At 46.0% G+C, this 22647-nt stretch overlaps 1 protein-coding gene and 1 long non-coding RNA gene across 3 annotated transcripts in view; one reads left to right on the top strand and one right to left on the bottom strand.

Moving 5' to 3' along the window:
• Window positions 1–11836, top strand: part of LOC135378724 (uncharacterized) — a 44116-nt gene extending 32280 nt beyond the window's left edge. Inside the window, exons 2-4 of one of the 2 annotated variants that reach the window (XR_010418557.1) lie at window positions 6072–6471; window positions 8435–9171; window positions 11148–11836. This is a non-coding gene — a long non-coding RNA (uncharacterized LOC135378724). Of the gene's footprint in view, window positions 1–6071; window positions 6472–8434; window positions 9238–11147 lie in introns of those variants that run through there. The other variant, XR_010418556.1, reaches the window with a different exon arrangement.
• The window catches only part of LOC135378723 (uncharacterized), a 65457-nt gene that overhangs the window by 33323 nt on the left and 9487 nt on the right, over window positions 1–22647 (bottom strand). The window contains exons 2-3 of the mRNA XM_064611812.1: window positions 6415–6528; window positions 2285–2575 (exon numbers count right to left, since the gene is read on the bottom strand). The gene's annotated coding sequence lies outside the window, so the exon portion shown is untranslated. The remainder of the gene's footprint in view (window positions 1–2284; window positions 2576–6414; window positions 6529–22647) is intronic.

Genomic DNA, 22647 nt, shown 5'->3' on the forward strand with positions numbered 1-22647 from the left:
CGTGGCAAAACTCCGGATGGTATAGATGAGAATGCGTTTAAGAACACATGATTCAATGTGTCAGCACACTGTGATGGAAGAATAGCGTTGCCATCCACACTACGCAGTAAAATATCAATATCGTCCCTCTTATTTACAACATTCCAAAATTGCGTTGGGTTTCGTTTTAACATTTCGGGCAACGTAGTGTCAAAAAAATTGCGTTTCGTTTCACGCAATGTGGACCTGTAGTCATTCAGCGCATTATAATAGGCTTCGAACCCCGACGCACTCCGAGACAACTTAGCTGCTCTGAACAGCCGTTTCTTCCGGTTTCGCAACCGTTTTAAAGTCCTATTGAACCAGGGCGACTGCGCGCGAGTACGAATAAAGACTTTGGGGATGTAAGTGTCGATCAACTGCAGCACCTTATTTTTAAATAAGTACCAATTAGTTTCAACGGACCGCAACGAAAAGTTAGATAGGTAAGCATCAAGATAGTTGCATAACTCATTATTTATAGCACTAAAATTATCTCCCTTGTAGTTACGTAAAGTTTTACGACGCTCATAACGATCAACTGAGATATTAATGTAATATTGCAGCGTAGAGTGGTCACTGAGTCCATCGAGATTCGAAACGTCACTTACAATATCAGGACATGTTGTTAGTAGCAGATCAAGAATGTTCGAACATGACTGGGATATCCTGGTAGGGTTCGTAACCAACTGTGTAACGTTAAAGATTTTACACAATTCTAGGAAATCGGAGCATTCATTTGACGTTGACATACACTGTGTGTCGTGAGCTGCCCAGTTAATGGACGGATAATTATCTACGACAAGAAAGATAGGCAATCGAGGGAAGCGGGCCACAACCATATTTAATGCGTCATGTAATTGGTTCACAAAGTTGTTACCATACGACGGTGGTCTGTAGCATGAACCAATTATGATCTTCCTGTGCTTACAGGCTACGGTTACCCAAACCATTTCTAAAGGAGATGGGATGTCAATTAACTGGGATTGAAAATGCGTTGACACCGCAATCAGAACTCCGCCACCAGTTCTATTCCCTCTGTCATTAGGATACACATTGTGGTTTTTCTTACAATGAAACAACTCACTATTGCGTATTTTGGAGGACAGCCACGTCTCCGTTAAAGCAATGATATCTACCTCAGAGGAATCAATGATTGGGCAAATTCATCACGGTGCTTAATAACGCTACGAATGTTCGTGTACAAGACTGAGACACGGTCGTTGTTTGAATGCCGGCTAAGCGTGCGTAATTGCTATGTTTGTGCAGACGCAGACGGACAAGACACAGAAGGTTGACCATCAAGAGGACTAGTGTCGCGTTGTGCTCTATGGACAGTGGACCTTTCACCATTATTATATTCCAGTTCTCGAACGGTGTCTGACTCTACATCATAAACAAAGCACTTTCCATTTGCATATAGCTTGTTGTAACGCAGTTTAAAAGCAACATTGAGAGTTTTTCCGTGTTCGACTAACTTTCTTCGGGCAGTGCGTGTGCGTAGGGAAAAATCAGGTACGACTGCGACAGTACTTGCATCCTGCCTTGGTTTGCTTTTCAGGATGAGATCACGTGTTTTATAGGATGCGAACTTGACAATAATAGGGCGAATTCTGTTAGGCTTATATGACCCTATTCTATGTGCACGTTCAATGTTGTCAGTCTCTATGGTTAGCCCGAACTGCTCTTGTATAACGTCTATGACTTTCTTCTCAGATTCCGCCCAATTTTCAGCACCAGTGTCCAGTACACCATGAACAACGAGATTATTTCGTCTTGATCTGTCCTCCAGGTCTGTCAGACTAGCTCTAACAGAAACATTCTCGGCACGAAGTCTCGTTATTTCAGTTTTTAAGTCTTCTACCATTGACGTTCTCGATTCAACAGTAGCCAGTCTTGTATTTATCTGGAAAATTTTTTCTGTAATATCGGTCTGCACGTCTTGTACCGACTTCACGGTAGCCAAAAGTTCAGCCTGTCCTCTTTCAAGCGTTGTCGATCGCTCTTTGAGCTCGTGTAACAACTGCACTATCGTATCTAGCTGTTTTACCTGCGGATCTGTCTTCGGGGGTTCCGGATTAAGTTCAACGTCGCCAGATAAAACGAGCAGACGAACAGAAGTGGCGTACTCTTCGAGAACAAGCTGACAGACATGTTTCGCATACAGAAAACAGGAAACCACTGAGCGGATACAAAGTGGGCAATGCAAATCCAGAAGACATCTATTGTTTGTTTTAAATTTTGACAAGGAGACATTATTCCTCACCTGCATAAACAGAAGGAACTTATTAACGGCAATCCACATTCTGGATTCGCAGAGCCCACTGCCGGTCCTTTACCCGTCGACGCCTTTATATGCACTTGTAGGTATCAGTGTTGCCGTGCCGCGCTGGATGCCAAAACGGTTGTTGATGAGTTCGCAAATGACGTGAAGTTACCCACGTGGTTGCTCGTAGCTCTTCTCAGATATGATTGTAGAGCGCGTTGAATTGCACAAGGCTTGCTGAAGACACGTGTCGGTTCCCAGGTAATGGACAGTTGGTGGTGTATGCAACAACTGCATAAACAGAAGGAACTTATTAACGGCAATCCACATTCTGAATTCGCACAGCCCACTCCGTATAGTGAGAGATACTTGTAGTCTGTAGTATGTATATATACAGACTACAAGTCTCCGTACTACAACTAACTACAAGTAAGGAAGAGACTTGGGAAGCCGTATAAGGATTTAAAAAAGTCGCTACTTTTATTACATTAATGATTAAGGGGAGGTACTAGAAATAGATTTACAGTTAGGGGTAGACATTTCGGCAGTCAGCGCTGCCTTCAACAGGACTGTTTCAGGGGTTTCAGGGGTCAATAAGAGATTTCACGAGAAACTGCTGGATGCAAGTTACAGCGAGTACAATCACAAGTGCAAACGTAACGATTCCTGCACCCCTGCTCTCTGAAAAAAAGAATTTTTTTTTGTGTATAGACGGGTAGAGATGCAGCGAACCGGTAAGGTAGAGCCTCAGGACGAGAGCCACCGATATTTCGAACAATCACAGTGAACAGGACACTTCCCTTCGTATTGCCTGTTTGTTTGGCTCATCTTGGCTAACTACCCCTTGTGACTGGAGGAACTTTGCTTCCTCCCTATCTCCGCGAACACCTCTGTCCCGAATATGGATGGTACTCAGAGGACTAGCCGAACCTGTTACCCAGAGAGACCCGTTCCGATCACTCTCCATGGCCACAGGACGCTCCGAATTACAGCTGGCAGAGGAGTACTGCGGCAGACGTACGTCCCAACCCCACGACGGCTCAGCGTCAGCCCGTGACATCCCGGTTGTCCCGGAACCACCAACTGAGCCCTCTCTGGATCAACCGTTCTCGCTAATGTAACTGGAATCGGCTTTGCGTCGCTCACCAATGCACACATCCCCCGGGGCAGATCTCGTCACCTACAAGGCTCTCCACAACCTCCCGCTGCGTGGACGACAGCTGCTTTTACGGATACTAAACGAGTCTTGGTGCGCTGTGCCCCAGGAGTGGAAGCTGGCGGTTGTTGTTCCCATCCTGAAACCCGGAAAATCACCTCACGACATATACTTCTTTCGGCTGATAGCCCTCACTAGCTGTGTGGCGAAGATCATGGAGCGCATGATTCACGCACGGTTGAGCTGGTACTTTGAAACCACGAGGTACTTCCCCGAAGCCATGGCGAGCTTTCGGCAGGGAAGATCGTCCATCGACAACGTGGTTGATGTCGTGTCTAGCGTTCAACAAGCACAGTCTGAAGGCCAACTCACAGCCGCAGTTTTCCTGGACGTCATGAAAGCCCATGACAGCGTCCTCCACAGCGCGGTTGTCGCAACGCTGCAAGAGTCGGGTGTCGGGGCACGCATGACGGCGTGGATCCGCGACTTCCTGTCGGATCGGTCTCTATCTGTGCGCACCACGCAAGGTGACGCAGCCCCGTTCCCCGTCCATCGCGGCGTACCGCAAGGCAGTGTGTTAAGTCCGCTCCTATTCAACCTCATCATGGCTTCCCTCCCGACGCACTTGTCTGAGCATACCAACATTACAATTTACGCTGACGACATTTGCATATAGACCTCTGCCATGCGACGTGACGCCATTCAACATCGCCTACAAGACGCCCTCAACACCATCGTGTTATACCTTGCCGATAGGGGACTACGTGTCTCCCCGAGCAAGACAGTCGGTATGGCGTTTACCGGGCGGTCATTAGCCCGCTACCCTTCTTCATGTCTCTGGAACCCCTCTCCAATTCGTGCCGCACTGCAAAGATCTCGGCGTAATCATTGACAAACACCTGTCATGGTCCCACCTCATCAAGGCACTCTCGGCCAAGACGTCCAACTTTGCGAACGTCCTGCGACCCCACGACGTCCTGTCGTGGGGTCCGTCCTGTGACGACCTGCGCTGAGTACACCACTCCCTCGTGTCAGGCCTGCTGCGCTCCAGCCTCCCGGTGTTGCACGGCCTGAGTAGGACAGGCGAGCGTGAGCTCCTCAATATCCAGGCCCGCAGCCTTCGAGTGTGTCTGGGCTTGCCTAAGACGACCGAAACATACTCAGTCCTTGAGGAGGCGCGTGAACCCCCTGCAAACATCCTGCGTGACTGGGAGACCCTTCGAGTCTACACGCGGATCCTAACGCGGCCCCCCTTCCACTATCTCCGACTCATAGGAAGTGACTGCCCCGAATCTGCCTTTGATGGCGCTGTCGACCGCCTGCGGGTGGTTGTGCCCCAGCTCTCTTCTACCGTGTCCTTTGCCCCTCCTTTGCGGGCCCTCGACCGGCCCTTCGTGTGCTCCACTATCCTCGGCCTTGGGCGAAAGAATGACACTCCTTCCGTTGTCACACGTCAGCTTGCCCTGGAGCATCTCTCCACGCTATATGACCAGCGGCTAGCAGACTACACCGACGGGTCGGTTGTACCTGACAGAGCGAGCGCAGCATTTTATGTGCCCCACGAGGACATCGAGCGCACCTTTAAACTTGCAAACCAGACGTCATCCACAGAGGCTGAACTCTTTGCCGCGTACGCGGCGCTTGAGCACATTTCCATCTCGCCACAGGGAAACTGGTCCATCTTTACAGATAGTAAGGCAGCGTTGAAGGTCATTAGTTCACACGGATCCCAGACGATCAATGACCTCCACGCAATGACTATCTCGTCATACAACTCCGTTCTCGCCTCCGGTCATACCGTCTGGCTCCAGTGGGTTCCCAGCCACATAGGTCTCCCTGGGAATACCCGTGCCGACGCTGCTGCAAGGCGCGCGCATATTTGTGACAGCCCCATCGCAAACCTACGGCTCACGGCATCAGCTTGCCACCTCAAAATCCGTGGATGGTCTGCCTCTGAAACCCGCTACTTCATTGCAGACGCTATTCGATGCAACACCTTTCTTCGAGCCATCGACCCCGCGATGCAATTTTACCCCTCCCAACACCTTACCAGGGCCGAGGAAACTCTCCTCCATCGCTTCCGCCTTAACGTCGCCTACACTCCGTCACTCCTGCATAAGATGGGCGGACGCGGCAACGGAAACCGCGATGCCTGCGGCGCCATCGCTGACGTAGCCGACCTCCTGCTAACGTGCCTGACTTTCTCGGCACCCCGTGCCGCCCTCGCCCGACACCTCAAAGCCTTGGGCCACCACCCCCTCTCGCTCGCTACACTCCTCGAGCCTGTCCCGCGCCCTGGGCAACGGGATGTTACCAAGGCACTCTTCGAGTACCTTAAGGCAACCGAAATGATGACCGCCCTCTGAAGCACAGGCGGCAAGCCTCACCGCCCGCAGCACATCGTTCCCATCGCGGCTTCTCCCGCACCTGTTTTTTCTTCTTTCCTCTCTTTCTTTTTTTAAGGAGTACCAAGCCAGCACTTGCCTGGCTGACATCTCCTTTTGTGTGAATAAACATGTACCCCCCCCCCTTGTCTACAGCTACTTGTCCGATATCTGCTGTAGCTTCGTCTTCTTTTTCTTGCCCCTGCCCGTACCTACCACTTAATAGCATTGTTTCTCCGTCTTACAGGTGTTAACGGCTCCCATTGCGGACCCGCATTCGTCACACAGGAGGAGTCTCCAAGAAAGCGACAGATGAAAGAGACTCATCGGTGTCGCTTCTGCAGTTACTCAAGTTACCACACGCCCAACGTTAAGAAGCACGAGAGGATTCACACCGGGGAGAGGCCCTACGTGTGCAAAGTGTGCTTCAGGGGATTTTCGGAACAGAGCAACTTGTACGGGCATTCAAGAAGCGTTCACGAGCGTCAGAGGAGCCGCACCTACTCGGAGTGAAAAACCGGGCTTGTTGCTGTTGTCCTTGCATGACGGACTGGCACTGGGAACGGGACAGAGAGAAGAGACGCACTTACTCAGTCTGCGGGAGTGCACTGGTACGGGAGGATCAACCACAGCACCACTCGCATGAGGTATGCAGCCGTTAGGGTTCGAGTCTCTGGATCAGGGTGTCTACCAACCTGGAAAACCTAGGAAACAGGGAATTGTCCGAGAATTTTGGTATCATCCGAAGAGTACCTTCAAGAATTACTAACTGCAGAGTGAGCGAGTTAGTAAAACATTGCGTTGCGAAAAAAGAAAAGGAACAAGAAGGACATTTACGTTGAATATCATTTACACTGAAACGCACTAGAAGCCACACATAATATGCATCATCATAACTGTCCCTTTTGACCCTGCAAATGTGTACACTGTGTCCATAGTTGAGATGTGAATGATGTTGTTACCAATGTACGTATTTGTCAAAGTTGCTTTGTGAAAAACGTGTGCATGCATCGGATACATAAGACTATGTAAGGCAGATGTTTCCAATCTTTTACCCTACTATTTAGATGACCCTTAGCATCATAGTTGTGGCAGTTCTCTGGATGTGAACTTTATCGTTGGCCTTTGGGTGCTGCTTTCACTGTTCGTTTGATGTGTGTTGATGTCATGATTAGATATGCAAAATTTCCGGAAATTTTGAATGGCTAAAAAAAAACGGTTTCTTTCGGGTTTTTTCCGAAAAATTGGAAAAAAATGGAAACAAATACGGTTACTGCTGAGTCGAAGCATTGCCGGCCAAACCACAGCATACAATGAGCTAGAAACTTTAGTAGTGTTCACCCTCTAGGCATAAATCCAGAGCATAGCATCCCATGAGACTGCTGTCTACTCAGCGATAGGTAATTGGAGCAACCCGTCCACCCCGACAAGAACTCTGACATTGTGTGAACGCGATGGCGATCGCTTGGAGCAGCCAGACGGAGCTCTAAGTTGGCGGTTGCTGGCGGATTAGGGGCAGCTAAGGTACTGTTGGCGGGTTGGAATGCGTCAAAGGCACGGAAATTTACATTTTTGAATTTTGTCGCCTGAAAATTTTGGGCAATTTTTCTGGAGACGAGGAAAAAAAAGTTTTTTTTTCGAAAATTTCCGTTTTTTTTTTCCCGGGGCTTCGTATCTCTAGCCATGGTGCAATGAGTTCTTGTTCCTCCAACTCGGCTGCTCCGAGAACCACACATACTATGTAAAGGCAGCATAAAGTGTGAACTTGCAAAACAAGTGCACTGTTATTACTTCAAGATAGCCTGCTGCGTCGTGAAGGCAGGCTATTAGGGATGAAGACGAGGCTGTTTGCCCTGATCATGTACCACAACTTTTTCTCCGCCGCCCCCAACCTCTTAGCACGACCCAGGGTCTCCCACACTCACCACATACAAAAAAGCATGTACTGGAGAGTAAAAAAAAAGCATTAAAAGCCCAGCGATTTAACCCCTTTCCTCTGTTTTTGAGATGGAATCCTGCACAAAATCCCCGGCCACACAGTGCTCCAAATGGCCTTAGTGTCTAGATGGCATGTGGTCCAAGACTTGAATCTTTTCCTGCCTTCGTCGGTGTCTTTTGGTGTCGCCTTTGACGGCTGTTTGAGAAAAAAAAAGAGTTTTGAAAGCCCAACAGTTAAAAAAAAGCGTTCAAAAGAATAATGCTGGACTCTGTGTTGAATCGCTAAACTACAAAGTACGAAACTTTAAAGCTACGTTGATTCTACTTGATGATGAAGATAGGGCTGAGGGAGTTTCATCACCAGGGGGCGAAGTGCGGCTGTTAAAGCGTTGTTCTTAAGTTCCCACTATGACACCGTGGGTGTCCGAATTTTTTTCAACTCGCTCATGTGATGCGACTTAGCAGGCCTGGGTTTATTTACTTCTTTTTTCTTGTACGTGTCTGTGTGTGTGTGTGTTGCAGGTAAGGAACAGGTATGCAGAGCAAACATTGCGCAATTATGCAACCACATGACTGTCGCCCCTGCCTCGTTGCCCGCGCCCCCTTGCTTGTATTTGTCGCATAAACGACATTGGTCGACATACTTAGTCGTGTCCGTCCTTCCTCCTGCAGGTGTGAGCCGCCACGCCCGCACGCCCCCTGCGCCTGCTGCCGAGGAGCCTCCAGGGAGGCACCGGTGCAGTTTCTGCGATTACTCCAGTCACTACAAGGCTCGCTCCAGAGTCCATGAGAGAACACACATCGGGGAGAAGGATCGAAGGATCGAAAGGATTTTCGCAAAAGGTCTTCCTGGACAGACATCTGGTAGCCATCCACAAGGGCCAGAGGAACTTCACGTGTTCCGTCTGCGGGTGCGCGTTTTTCTCCAAGGACACCCTGGACAGACATTCCAAAGCGGTGCACGAGGACCAGAGGAACTTCGCGTGCTCCGTCTGCGGGTGGGCGTTCCAACGGAAGGATCATTTACGGCGTCACCAGAGGGTGCACATTAAATGATGTGGAACGGATTGAGTCCGAGCGAGTGCACTGATGCCTCTCTCCTCTACATCGAGATGTCTTCTGGCGTTGACGCCATTGGAAGAACTTTTCTGATTAAGCTTCCTGTTCCTAGTACCCCTTTCGTATGGGCATGATCTGTCGCGTGGTCATTGATGAGTGCCCGTGTCACTTTTTCTGATTAGTATATTCAACAGTGGTTCGCGGAACACGTCAGCGCGATGTTCAAGAGATATTTGGCGGCGTCGTTTTTACATTACTGCTTGTCACGTGTGCTCACTCGAAGAGCTCATCCCCGCTTTGTGTGCGCAATGTTGTGTCAGCATCTCAACTGTACCTCCGGGTACTTCCGGGTACACTAAACTTTTAGTGAACGGGACAGCAAAATACTGAATTAAAAATATTGCATTCAAATTGCATGTCATCTGCATCTAAATTAGGGTAAACGAATTGCCAGAGCTATACGCATAGCATGAGATAAAGCAAAAACTAACGAACGCAAGTACTACATAAACTAAACTTAGACACAAATACCAAAAATTAAAAAACAAAAATATACAAAAAAGAAAAAAAAACTACATGCAACTGTATAGTTACTATAGCATATATTGTAGCACAAATAAGTGGGGAATAGCACAACTGCTATCCATTACATGAAACGTCGCTTGAGTGCGCGAGGGTGTGCGGTGACGGGAGCGGGGGGTTAATATTTCTGTATAAGAGAGGTTGATATGCTGTGTATATCCTGACTCCTGCACATTCCAGGCACAATTTTTGTTTAGTATAGGCGCCCCTTAATGGGTCGAAGTTGTGTGGCAGTGCTACAAGGAAGGTGCTACAGTTAGAATCTCTCTTCCCTCCCCAAGAAAAGCACCTGCCAAAAAAGGCCCCGAAAAGCCCCTAGCAATCCCCCCCCCTGAGTCATACACTCATGAAATGAAATTGAAATTCAGCACTTGAAAAAGCACTCATTGAAATTGAATTTAAATAACGGGTTTCACGAGAAACTGACGGCGCGCAAGATACAATGAATTCATCTTCGTTTTCAAGTTTGACGATTTTTTAAAAATTCGTTAGGGGAAGAATCAGGTGTTATTTACGCCGAGAATTCGGGGAGAAATCGGACGCTATGATCTCTGTTTGATATGTCGTCGGGGAATCTTCGAGTGAAATGAAATGCACATGAAGCAAGCCACTGCTGTGACACTTAGAGGAGAAACAATAATCTTTATATTTCTGCTGGGAACTGGCGCAGTGAATGATTGCGGTATTCAAACGCTTGCGCGAGCTCCACAAAGGCTGGTGCTTTTTCTCCTGCAGGAGGGGGTCATAAAATGAGGACAAATAGGTTGTCACAAGTAGCTCTCTTGGCTGATATTATGATTCACTTTTCTGACGGCTTACCGAGAACGACAAGTTGAAGGACCGCAAGGATTTCGGTGTAGATATCGGGTTCTACTTGAATTCTTGAAAATTTGTTCGGGTGCGAACTGTCGTGAACAATCTGGTTTAACACGAAAACGAAGAACCCTACGGATACATTGACAAGTGTGAACGTAACCATTTCTGCACTTGTGCTTTCTTCTGTCTGAAGAAAAGGAACATATTTGTTTGTTTGTGGTTGCTCTTGGCCAGCTACCCTTTGTCTGATGCTACGGTTACTTGTCTGATGTTTGCTGTAGCTCAGTACCTTCTTTTCTTCTTCTGACCCCTGGAAGAGGAAGGGAAATGTGGAGCAGAGATTGCGCAATATGAAGCCACATAGTTCGTCACTGTCGCCCATGTCAGCGCCACCTAGACACCTAGACGCCTGCTTAATGTCTCCTCTCTCTCATTCGCTACGTGGACACAGGTAGTCAGAACTCGTCTGCTAGCGCAAGCGCAATTCGCCAGTCTGCCGATTCAAGAGCTTGCAAATGATTGCAGCCAACTCTGCAAATTTGAACCTGTCCCCAAGTGCAACACGCTTTCCAGAAAGTCAGCCTCGAGAAAAATATGGGACCATTTTGCGCTTTATTTTGTTTTATCATTTAGTACGCGGGGACGTTCATTAGTCGCAGACGACAGTTGCTGTCGGCGGCTCGTTCCCACGGCTGCGACCGGTGAAAGCACGTTCGTGGTTGGCTGCGGCCGTTGAAAACACGGTCCTGATTGGCTGACTCTTAGTTGTTACGTCACGTTGACGAGTAGGCAGGCTTTCTCTGTCTAGGTGCCGTTGCTCCTGCCTTGTTTTCCTACTTGTATTCGTCGTTACTGAGCAATGTATTCGTTGGTATAATGTGTGAGTGTTGGTTGCCATACTTCATCATATTCATTCTTTTTGTCGCAGGTGTGAACCGCTCTGACCGCAGCCCCGTACTTGGCGGAGCTCCAAAGAGGCACCGGTGCAGCTTCTGTCACTACTCCAGTGATTACACGGCTAATGTGAAAATGCACACGAGAATTCACACTGGAGAGAGACCTTATGTTTGCCAAGTGTGCTTCAGGGGATTTTCGCAGAAGGCCTCCCTGGACAGACATTCGGAAGCAGTTCACGAGTGCCAGAGGAACTACCCGTGCTCCGTCTGTCGGTGCGCATTTAAACAGAAGCATCATCTACAGCGTCACCTGAGAGTACACTTTAAATAAGGGTGGAAGACTTACGGATTATGTCTGCGTGAGTGTACTGATGCTCTCCGTTGCGCCAAAATGTCTTCTGGTGTTGATGTCATTGGAAGAACTTTCTTTTTATTAAGCTTCCTCTTCCTAAAATTCCTGTCACGTAATCATTGAAGAGTGCCCATGTCGCGTTTCTGATTATATTCGACAGCGGTTCGCGAAACAAGCCTGCACGACGTTCAATATTTTGTTTCATCTTTTTAACGTTACTGTCTGTCGCGTGTGCTCACTCAAACTCATCCCCGCTTTGTGCAATACTGTTTCAGCATCTGAAGTGTACCGCCGGGTACCTAGAACCGGAAGTACTAAGTGTCGAGTGAACGAGGCAGTAAGACACTGAATTAAAAATACTGCATTCGAGTCCAATGTCATCTGCATCTAAAGGCACTTGAGATGAAGCAGAATGTGCATGAGAACTGCCATAGACTCCGCACTGTCCACTCTGTGGATATGCATGCAGTGTTCAACGGTTAAATATGTAACTTAAACAGCGTTGTTACCCATGTACTTGTCAAGGTTGCTTGACAGGAAAAACAAAGACATTACTTCGACCATGGTAGCAAGGATATCGTTCTCGAAAAGGTCAGCTGGTTCTTCTGAAGTCCCTACCTACAGGCATCAAATGACTGAGGATGTTCACAGGACCATTCAGTGTCGTCTTCGTCGGGTCAACTACGAAATTGAGCCAGAAGAGGCTACCTGGAGCGACGGCGTACATGCGGAAAACTCGACCCTTATTTGAAGACTAACCCGGGCAGCAGAGCGCTGGTCACGAAGAGCGGAACCGAAAAGAACATAAAGTGCATCGACGTATCCTCTGGCGCCATGCCACAACATTTCCAAAACAAACGTACATCCTCCAGGTGAACAGACTCGGGCCCCACGTTGGGTGCCATTTTGTGGAAACTTCTCTACCTTCTCTCCCTCAAAGGACGGTAGTCCCACTCTCGGGGTCGTCCCCGACCCGTTCACCCTCCCGGAGGAAGTACAGACAACATCGTAAGGAACAAAGCAATGGTTTATTTTGCCATTCCATGCAAACCGCAGGCTGGCTCGGCTCCGTTCCGTGACCCTGGGGCCGGATTCACAAAGAGCTCGTGCGACGGAATCTGTCGTAACTCCGTCGTAGGGGAAAGTTACGACGAAGTGTAGATTCACGAAGGGCGCGCGTCGCAAAATCTTCGCAGCTTACGGCGGAATCCTGCGAGAGCTCCCGAGCAGTCTTACGAAGTAAGATGGCGGCGTTATTTGGCAGCGGTGGATTTGGAGACAGGAAACAAAGACTCCGTAATACGCACGAACGCATTGCACTTTGCCACAGAACCTTCGAGACCATCCCCGAAGTGACATTGAGGCACTTTTTTGCTTGGTAACCTTCAACAAATGCTTCAATTTTGTGCTCCGTAAAATCGGGTCGCAGGGATTTTTCAAGCATCCCCTACACCCCGCTAAAACACCCCCAACACCCCTCCAAATTGTCTGCAAGAAAGGCAAAAGAAGCCATAAAAGCTGCAAAACTGAGTGCCACACAGCCTTTACAAAACACCCTCACCCACCCCCTCCCCGAGACGAACATACTGGGAATATATTTGCTGTGTCATCGAACGCGTTTCGCCTGTGATTGCATGGCATCCATTATGGCTACCGAAAGACCGAGAGCACGTGCAGTAACAAAACATTTGGGGACGAACAACTTCGTCTTCCTCTAATGGGACGACTCCTATTGGTGCGATCACAAATTTTCGTCATCGTTACCATAGCGAAAGCTACGAAAAATACGTAGCGAATACATGGTCTCGCACCCTTTGGCTGTTTGTCTCCGAGGTGCACGTGACAGGAAGCGAGCAACTTCCTCTTCCTCGTCAAAGGGGGTACCCTCTCCACTACGATAGCTTTGTGAATCGCGCTTACGACGCCGTCGTACGCGCGTCGCAGGCTACGACGTCTTAGCGCATCTTAGCGTAACTTACGATCGCGTTTGTGAATCCGACCCCAGCTCCTCCCGGCAATGTCCCCGCTCTTTCTTCTCCAGTCTTTTTAACGTGGCAATCGCGCCACTCCAGCGTCCTCACTCTGGCACGTGTGTGGTCCCCTCCGACTGCGAGCGACTAATCTAATACGACACCGCCATACTGATAACTTCTGTTGCTCGAGATAACCCGTGGCGGCCTTGATACAACCTGCCGCGAATCCCGACAAGTTTGCTAGTCATGCAATAGTTCTCAGAGTATTCCTAGTTTTCCATGCGTTACTAGATTGCAGACATCCTGAAAGACATACGATAGTGCAAGCAACTCAGCAACTGGGCGTTCGAGGCTTACATCTTTGTATCCTATTTGGGGCCTGCCTGGCCCAAAAAAAATTTGAAAATTTTCAAAATTTCAACATATCAATTTTCAAAAATATTTCTGCACTGTGTGGTTATGTAGTTGACTGAATACCTTTGTGCTGAGAGGCTGTGCTATTTCTTGAGAGACAACACCGTGGAATATCTCAGCAAGGCACACCTAGAGGTGGTCGTTCTAGCATGAAATCGCAGTGCCACAGCAAGCAGCAGCACTGATCATTGTCTGCTCGCTTTCTGTATTGATATGTATCATACCGTAAGAGGAAATCTGCAGTGGAAAAATGGACGCAATGCAAATAAGCTCATACAAAGAAAAGGATGCAACTTGAAATCAGGTGCATCTTAGCAACAATTTTCTGTATTATTTCTATTAATTTTTTTATGATTGTGTATCTTTCTTCCACAATTTCAGTTTCAGGTTTGGTTCACTATTTTGGAACTCAGCTATTCGGAAAACGTTGAAGACATGCACAACACAGCGGAATTAGAGGCATTGTTGCATTAGTAATAGATAGAAGCATAATTGCAATGTGGATGCAGGTGTATATTATAAACCATGTGGCGTGATTCCACAGGGATGTGTTTTTCCATTCTTAACATTTACATGTACAGGATATGGGGTTACACAACGAGAGTGCACAGATCACACCAGCGTAATCCTGCAGTGTCGTCGAGCAATCATTAACAGTCCTGCTTAGAAAAATTATGCAGAACAGCGTGCATATATTTTTGCTTGAATGAAAAGCATTGAGCTTCAGGAGACACAAAAGGGACACTTTTTTGTTTATGCTATATTCACACTGAAAACATAAGCACATGGATAAACTCCCTGACCATATGACAGCTGTCAACAACGTAAAAGAAGGAGAGCTAGTGTAACATGGGTGCATGTTTACCTTTCTTTCCTACTGTCGTCTATATCCATACAGAACACATCAGCCCAGTAATAAACTATGCGGCCATACGGCAGCTGTCAATAACGTAAAAGAATGGTAGCAAGTGTTAACATGGGTGCATGTTCTTCCACGTGTTTGTTTGCTGAGTGTGGATATAAACGGCTGCACTGGCTGGACAAATGTGTGCCCATATTAAGGCAAGCTTTCTTTTAATTTAAGTAGTTCACAACTGCCATGTGGCCATGCACAATTTATCCATGCGCTCATGCTGGAGTATGGCAGAACCGCATTCCCATTTTGATGTTGGATGCACCAGCTGACTTATTATAATTGCCAATACCATCTATTGATGAGTCTGTAGTCTACACTCTAAATCCGGCACCCGATATGTACCGCATGAAAGAAGACCCGCACCTGGGCCAAGCGGTACACATGAGGTACAGTCCTCAACCTGTAGGTACAGTTCGCGACCACTGCGAAATTCAAGCGGTACACGGGCTCCGAGACCCATCCGTACCGGCTAGGTACATTTTAAGCGCGGTAGCAGCTGTACCTAATGTGCACCGCGTATTTCCAGCGCATGAGTACGAACGCCTTCTAACGATCTCCATGCGCTGCAAAAATATTTCGCGTGGTTCCGAATACCAGTCAATAAATTCCTTTATGCAGCAGTGCCGTAATGGATCAGCACTATCATTCTATCAAAGAAGTGCAATAACTAGAACCCGTGACCGTGAGGGATCGCATGTTTGGGAAGAATGCGTTTCTTGCTACCGCTGGCAAATCAGTTTGTTTTGAAACGTCGGGGAGCGAGGACGAGTCTGCTCGGTCTTTCAAGAAATTCGTTCGACGCTTACAAGATTTAAGGTGCGAAATATATATATGAAGTAATTATTCGTCCGCACGACGCATTTTCGTTCATCTTCGCTCTGATTCCCAGTGGTCCTGAACAGCGGCAGGCTGGACACAACGACTGAGGGACGGAGACAACGAAGTCTGCGCTTCATGCACGAACATTGATGCGTGAATTAGAGAAGCCTAGGTTGCACTTTATACCTGGATTACACAAGCAAGTAGGCATGTTTTTCAGGCAAGCTATTTTGGTTGCTGGATTTTTTAAAATTGTTTTTTCTCCTAGGTTACGTCCAGGCGACGTTGTAAATGGGAAAAAATGAGTCAATCATCATCTGTGGTTGGTGTTACGTTCTGCGGAAGAAACAAAAGTTCGGGGAGAACAGCAATCCAAAGGTGTGGAAGAGATAAAGAAGCGTGACCACAGAGCAGCTGCAATGGTGAAGGAGAGATGCAATGGTCAGCGTTCATCCATATACGTTGTGCCCCGTGTGTTCGGCGTTTGTGCATCATGACAATGCACGCTTGCGATGGACAAGCATCACCCCTGAAATGGATGTAATTTTCGAATAAAGGTATTTGTTTGTGATATTTATCGTACAGCGTAGCTTCCTGCGGCTGTTAATATATCTTAGAGGAGGGGAACCACCCCGACGGGCAGGCCTAAATCGCTGTGCGCTATATACGTTGCATGTAAAGTATGTGAGGGCGGGTGTACCTCTCAAATTTAAGAGGTACATTTAAAAAAAAAGTACCTCTTGGCCAAGCGGTACTTAACGGTTACATATGCGTTACCTGGTTTAGAGTGTATGTTTTGTTATATTCATCTGGAAGGTGCTGTATGCACTGATTGCAGTTGATCTAATTTTCAACTTTAAGCACAGTGCAATGGGAGCTTCAAAGTTTCTGTACACATTGCCCTTTATTCCTGTGCAATTTAACTCTATATTGCAGTACGACGTCTCAGACACCTCAGATATAGACCTTTCCATTCAATAAATATATCCCCCCCCCCCACCTCAGATATTTTAGCGGAGCCAGCACGTGGAATGTAGCAAGGATTTTTTCTTTCCTGTGCGCCATTGCTGACTTATGTTCTCATGTGACATTGACAACTAATTGAGCGGGATATCCAGAGGGCACGCTTCTATGAAAAAAGTAATCCTTGTGGAACTAGGAAATAGCCTTTATTGTCTGAATATAAACAAAAAGCTCACGAATGCAAAGCTGTTGCGATAAATGAGTCAATAGCAGAAATTTTCAAGAGAGGATCTCCAGAATATATGTGCTTGTACAATGCAGAAAAGCTGTCATTGATTGGTCATGGTTATGTGCCTGCAATAGTAAGGATGCTTCCAAAAGGTTTGCAGCCGCCTTTGACACATTGCTGTGTATGTAGTGTCTCTTGCAGAAGCAGCCCTAAAGCACATCTACTGTTACCAAATGATAAATCAATATATAAGTAAGCAGCTGTCCCTTTGAATGTTTTCTAGTGTAGCAGTGGCAACACGATACCTGAATAACTGATTTTCATTGGTCTATTCTGCTGTGGCATGCTGAAATAAGTAAAAAACAAACTTCAGTTTCATCTATGTTTACATGTGAATCCAGGGGAAATGGGGACCTCCTTCGCTTTTGCTCCGGTATTTTCATAATCTGGGAACGTAAAATCTGCTCAGATCTCCCTGAAATTTAGTATGACAACCATCTAAGTGGCTATACTCCGGAACATTATCGGGTTGGTTGCATCTAGACAAACTATGCGCGGATTAACTTAGAGGGTGCGGACATCGAATAGAGACCTTTTACGAACAAGACACAAACGCAAGATAGGAATAAGAACAATTATATTGTGATTCTGAGATGGGCGAGCAACACGCCCTGATTACCACTCCAATATATAAGCCGGAAAAATGTATGCGGTATCAATATTGCGGTATTGATATATACCGCATACATTACGATGTATGCGGTAGGCAGTCTTATTAGTGTGAACCTTTGTGGTAATCTGCCCTTACGTATTTAATTCATCTTAATTCCAGTAAATATGCTGATAATATTGAAAAGCTAATCCTTTCGATAACTTTTCTTTATCGAAATCAAAAGTGCACGGCAGATTTTGTGGTGAGCGAAAGGCACCAAGCGCATTGTTTGCTATGTGGATTGAGCTTAGGAACTTTTATTTCGCGAGTTTACGTCCTTTTGTATCTACCATTCGCATTTTGCCTAAAAAAATAATAATAGAAACACGAGCAAGATAAATACGGTTGAAAAGGAAGAAAGTTCGCAGACGGTCGATTACAGTGACTGACAGCAAGTTCCCGAGTTCAGTTCAATGAAACCAATACACTACATTTAAAAACAAAGAATGAAGAAAATGAACGGCATAATTCACAGAAAGTTCATGACAGAAAATGAAAAAAAAAAAAAACGAAGACAACGAAAAGTGCAGAAACAGCTGTAGTATGGTAGCTCACCATAGCTGTAGCACAAAACGTCTTCTTTCGGTATTTGCCTACGACATCTCTGGGGGAAGGCTGGGACTTACAAACCATGGTTACCAACTTACGTGGTAAATCTCGCTTGCCACAGCCCATCGGTTTCGGTTTCGCTGGGCGGTGAGTGGGTAGCCTTTAGGCATTCGGGCTTCCCTTGATACACTCCGATTACGGTGAAAATTTCAGGATTTGTTCTCTGCATAATTGTCTCTCTTCAGTGCGGATTTTGCTTTCAGACAAGCATTAGAACAATCCGAAATGACAAGTTGAAAAATCCAATTTTTCACGGTTTCTTACGATTGTTCATAAATTACCCATGTCAAATATCAATAATACGGCGCTTTGGCACACTTTGTGGATCTCAGGACACAACGCTGCAAAAAACTACATAGGGCTGTTTTCTTTTTTCTTCGAGTAAAACCTTGACAAAGATGAGCAAAAAATGAGAATATGGTCATGTTTCTCGTAGAACAGCTGAGCGATGTATAAACAAAAGGGCGCTGTAGCACATTTGTATAGAAAAAATGCTTTCCTACGACATCAATACTTCCAACGTCAGACAAATAGGAGCGGCGCAATTTCTTGGCAAACATGGCAGTTTTCACAAGAGGAGTGGGACAGAAGCCTTAACTCTCTAACATCACTCACTTGTGCGCTGTCGTTCGTTCGTCCGTCACTTTATTATCAGGAAACTCGACAGACCAGAGCATGGAACAGCGAATGGTTTCGTTTTTGCATTTTCGGTTCCCGTTGGTTCGCCGAGCAGCACGAAGATGACGGTTTAATGTGGGTATATATCTTTTGATTATTGTTGTCTTCAGCAAACGGACCCTTTCTTCATCCGGGCTGTTGACCCACAATTCGCATGAACCTTTAAACACGTCACACCTAACCCTTTAAATACCATGCCAATGATGAGGACGGTGCCCAGAAGAAGAACAGTCTCTGTTCGAAATATCGGCGGCTTCTGTCCTGAGGCAACTCCCTTCCTCCATCTCTACCGGTTCGCTGGATTTCTACCCATCTACTAATGTGGTGCTGTTTGTTATACAGGTCTTATCCATATCAAGAGCATCAGAGCATCAAACATGTGCGACGCTTTATCATGGACTATCAGCGGAATCAACCTGCGATGTTCCCATTGCACCAGTGCTTTCGGAAACGGAATTGACGCACCCTGGTCTACGTCACCAAGTCTTGCTGTTTCTTTGCCTGCAAGCTGCGATCCCAGTGGGCTTGGCAAAAGTCTGTCGGTCATGACACCTAGTGTGGTGCTGTTTGTTATACAGGTCAGTGATAGATACACGTATGGTATGAGATCGAACAACCTCACCTTGTTGCGTGTGCCAAGCCCACATGTTTTGTTTATGTTATCACAAGACGTGGTGGACTTTGCAAATAGACTACTCTCTTTGTCGGGGGACATGGAATCCAATCCAGCTTACTGATTTGCTGGCTCAAACTGCTGACGATACAAGAAGTATCCAGTCTGCTAGAGCCAGCACTGACCAAGTGTTGGAAAATATTCAAGGTAGACTTTCTGTTATTGAAACAAAGCTAAACGAAAGATGGTCCAGGAGTGGAATAACGAAATATCCTCCACCTGTCCAGGGCCTTTGACAGAGTTTCTCATACAAAATTATTACTAAAACTTGACAAGTTATTATCTAACCCTCTTCTGATCAAGTGGCTGAAGGACTACCTTTCCAATCGGAGACACTTTGTACAAATTAACCAGTCATACTCTTCGTGTAGCTGTCTTATCCGGGGTGCCTTAAGGCTCTGTTTTGGGACCACTCCTGTTTCTAGTTTTTATCAACGATATCGCTAGGGCTATTCGGGTTAAATGTCGCCATTTTGCTGAGGATTGTATTTTGTACACTGAAATCCGATCCGTCCGTGATAATCATGTTAAATGAATGCTTACATAAAATTGTTACTCGGTGTGCTTCTTGGCAGATGGTGCTGAACCATGATAAATGTGTGTTCATGAGCACTACGCAGAAAAAGAAAGTGCTCCAGTTTGACTATTCAATTGACAATCATATTCTTTCAAGTGTTACAAGCTTCAGATACTTGGGTGTTACCAAAGTGAAGGATCTGTCGTGGAACAAGCATGTAGATAAGATTGTCCGCAAGGATCTGGGTAAATTGTGGTTTTTAAAACGTAACCCGAGACATGTCATGTGGGACACTAAGTTAACAAGCCATATAAGGCTTATGTGAGACCAATTCTAGAGTACGCTAGCGCACTTTGGGATGTTTTTACAGGTCGTAATATTTCAAAAATTGAGTCTGTCCAGAAGAGGACATTACGTTTTATCTGTAATCAGTACACGCCACACAGCACAGTTTCTGATCAGTATGCCCAGGCTGGTCTGGACACGCTGGAAAGATGGCGCAAGGCAAACAAGGCTAAAAATGCTGTACCTAATATCGCACAACAAAATAAACGTTAACACAGACGAGTACATTTCGTTTCCTGCTCAGCGTGTTACACACAATGCACGTAAATTTTATATCACACATCGTTTAGTTGTAGAATTTATTCTTTTAAATTTTCTTTTTTCCCGTGGACAATAACTGATTAGAACAGCCTTCCGGACAGCGTTACATCGTCTGGATCTGTTGCTGATTTGGTGTCGCCTTCAGGATCATTTGTAGTGTATTGTTGTATGGCTGTTGCTCTTGCTTTGCTCCACTCTTACTTGGGCCTCCAAGAGGAGGCCAGTAGCATTCCCAAATAAATAAATAAATAAATAAATATTGCACAGACTTGTACCAACCACCTCATGCTGCCTGGGTATACAAAAACTCATAGTATTGACAGTTAGACATATGACAGTCACGATTTGGGATAGTACATTAAACGTGGTTAATCTACATACCTGACCACTGTGGGTCACTCTTGATCGCAGTTGTCTCGCGACGTAAAGTCCCATTATTCTTATTATTTGGGGTAGCCATAATGACCTCATCATGACAACTTTCAGTAATTAGTTGTTGGAATCTGTGCAAAGATCATGTTGCTTTGTTTATATTTCAGTAACATTTCTTTCCGTCTGCTACTGTTTTGCAAGATGCAAAGTGTTCGAATAAACCTCTACCAGAGAAACGTCATCATGACATATTGGGTAGACAGACTGAAACCGAAACAAAGCGGAAGGACGGCTGGGTTCCACGAACGGACACTTGTTCGCTGTCTCCCATTGAAAGAAAAGAAGGACCGAGGGTCTCGTCCATTCAAGGGGTCATGTCGTAATCCCCTCAAGACTGTGGCTTTCGGGCGCGACCTTGTTCACCTCTAGCTTCGAGCGTAGTTCAATTCTACCAAATTTTGGCGCTGTGGAACACTATGACGTCATTTATTTACAAACAGGGAGAGGTCTATTGTTGGGCATAAAGGAAAACGATCTAAGCGTGTTGCACTCCTCCGCAGGCAACTCAAGGTCTAACTCTGCGTAATGCTATTTTGTGTCCGGAGTAACTTGGAAGTAACTCGTTCTTTTTGTTAAGTAACTCAGTAACTGCGAGTTAGATTTCATGCTGAAGAACTTCGTTATTAACTTAGTTACATTAGCACGCGGTAACTTAACTTGTAACGAGTTATTTTTGACGGGTAACTTCTCAATCTATGATAAATAGTACTATACAGCATTCTACATCATGTAATCTAACAGTTGTTCACGTTAGAATATCTTAACCATGAAATTTACCCTCCATGAACCATACTATGTACAAATACAAACAACTGCTAGACAGCAGCTGTACTGTTGCCGTATAGCATTTATGGCTGGCGTCCTGTGATCGGAAACAGCGGTGTCTTTTTCTGTTACAACCGGTAAACTACAGTAAAGATTTAGAAATACTGTGTCATACCATAAAGCACTGTGGGAAATGGCAGTTTGAAAAACTGGAGAAGACTGTCATTAGAACGGGGGACATGTTCTACGGTGAAATTTTTACAGTGTGTGCTGTACCATGTAATGCACTGCAGGCCCACCACAGTATGGTAACGCTCTGAATACTGATTTGCTCAAAAAAGGAATGGGTACGTTTCTTGTGCTAACTTCACCTTATGCAATGTAGTAGAAAAATGTTTTGAGCCAATGGGGAGGAGGACATCATTCTGGAGGGACATCATTCTACAGTCTCGTTGACCTACAATGTGTCATGTGTGAAGGTAATTTTGAAGAGTGTAGGCGGTACAAGACTGTGTTCCCACATTCTTGGCAGTGTTGACTAATAACCATAATAAAGTAGAGAGTACATTTGTTGCTTGATATATTTGTGTCACGGCAAAGTATGTAGAGATACATCTGTCTCAACATGCAGGTGCCAAAACTGCTTTTTTGTGCCTAAAATATGACAAATAGTTGTCTGTTCAACACAACTAATCATGTGCCGGCCTCCATGACATGTCTGTGACATTCCAAAGTGATTAACATGTCCCATAGATGTGTGCAATGCTGAAGATGACTGTGTACCTTCTATGGATTTTGTTTCAAGAAAAGTACAGTGTGATTATTGCTAACAGCGCCTGGTTGTACCTTCATAATTTTACATAAAAATATGTAA

The sequence above is a fragment of the Ornithodoros turicata genome, chromosome 1, assembly GCF_037126465.1.
Source record: "Ornithodoros turicata isolate Travis chromosome 1, ASM3712646v1, whole genome shotgun sequence".
NCBI classification, from domain to species: domain Eukaryota; kingdom Metazoa; phylum Arthropoda; class Arachnida; order Ixodida; family Argasidae; genus Ornithodoros; species Ornithodoros turicata.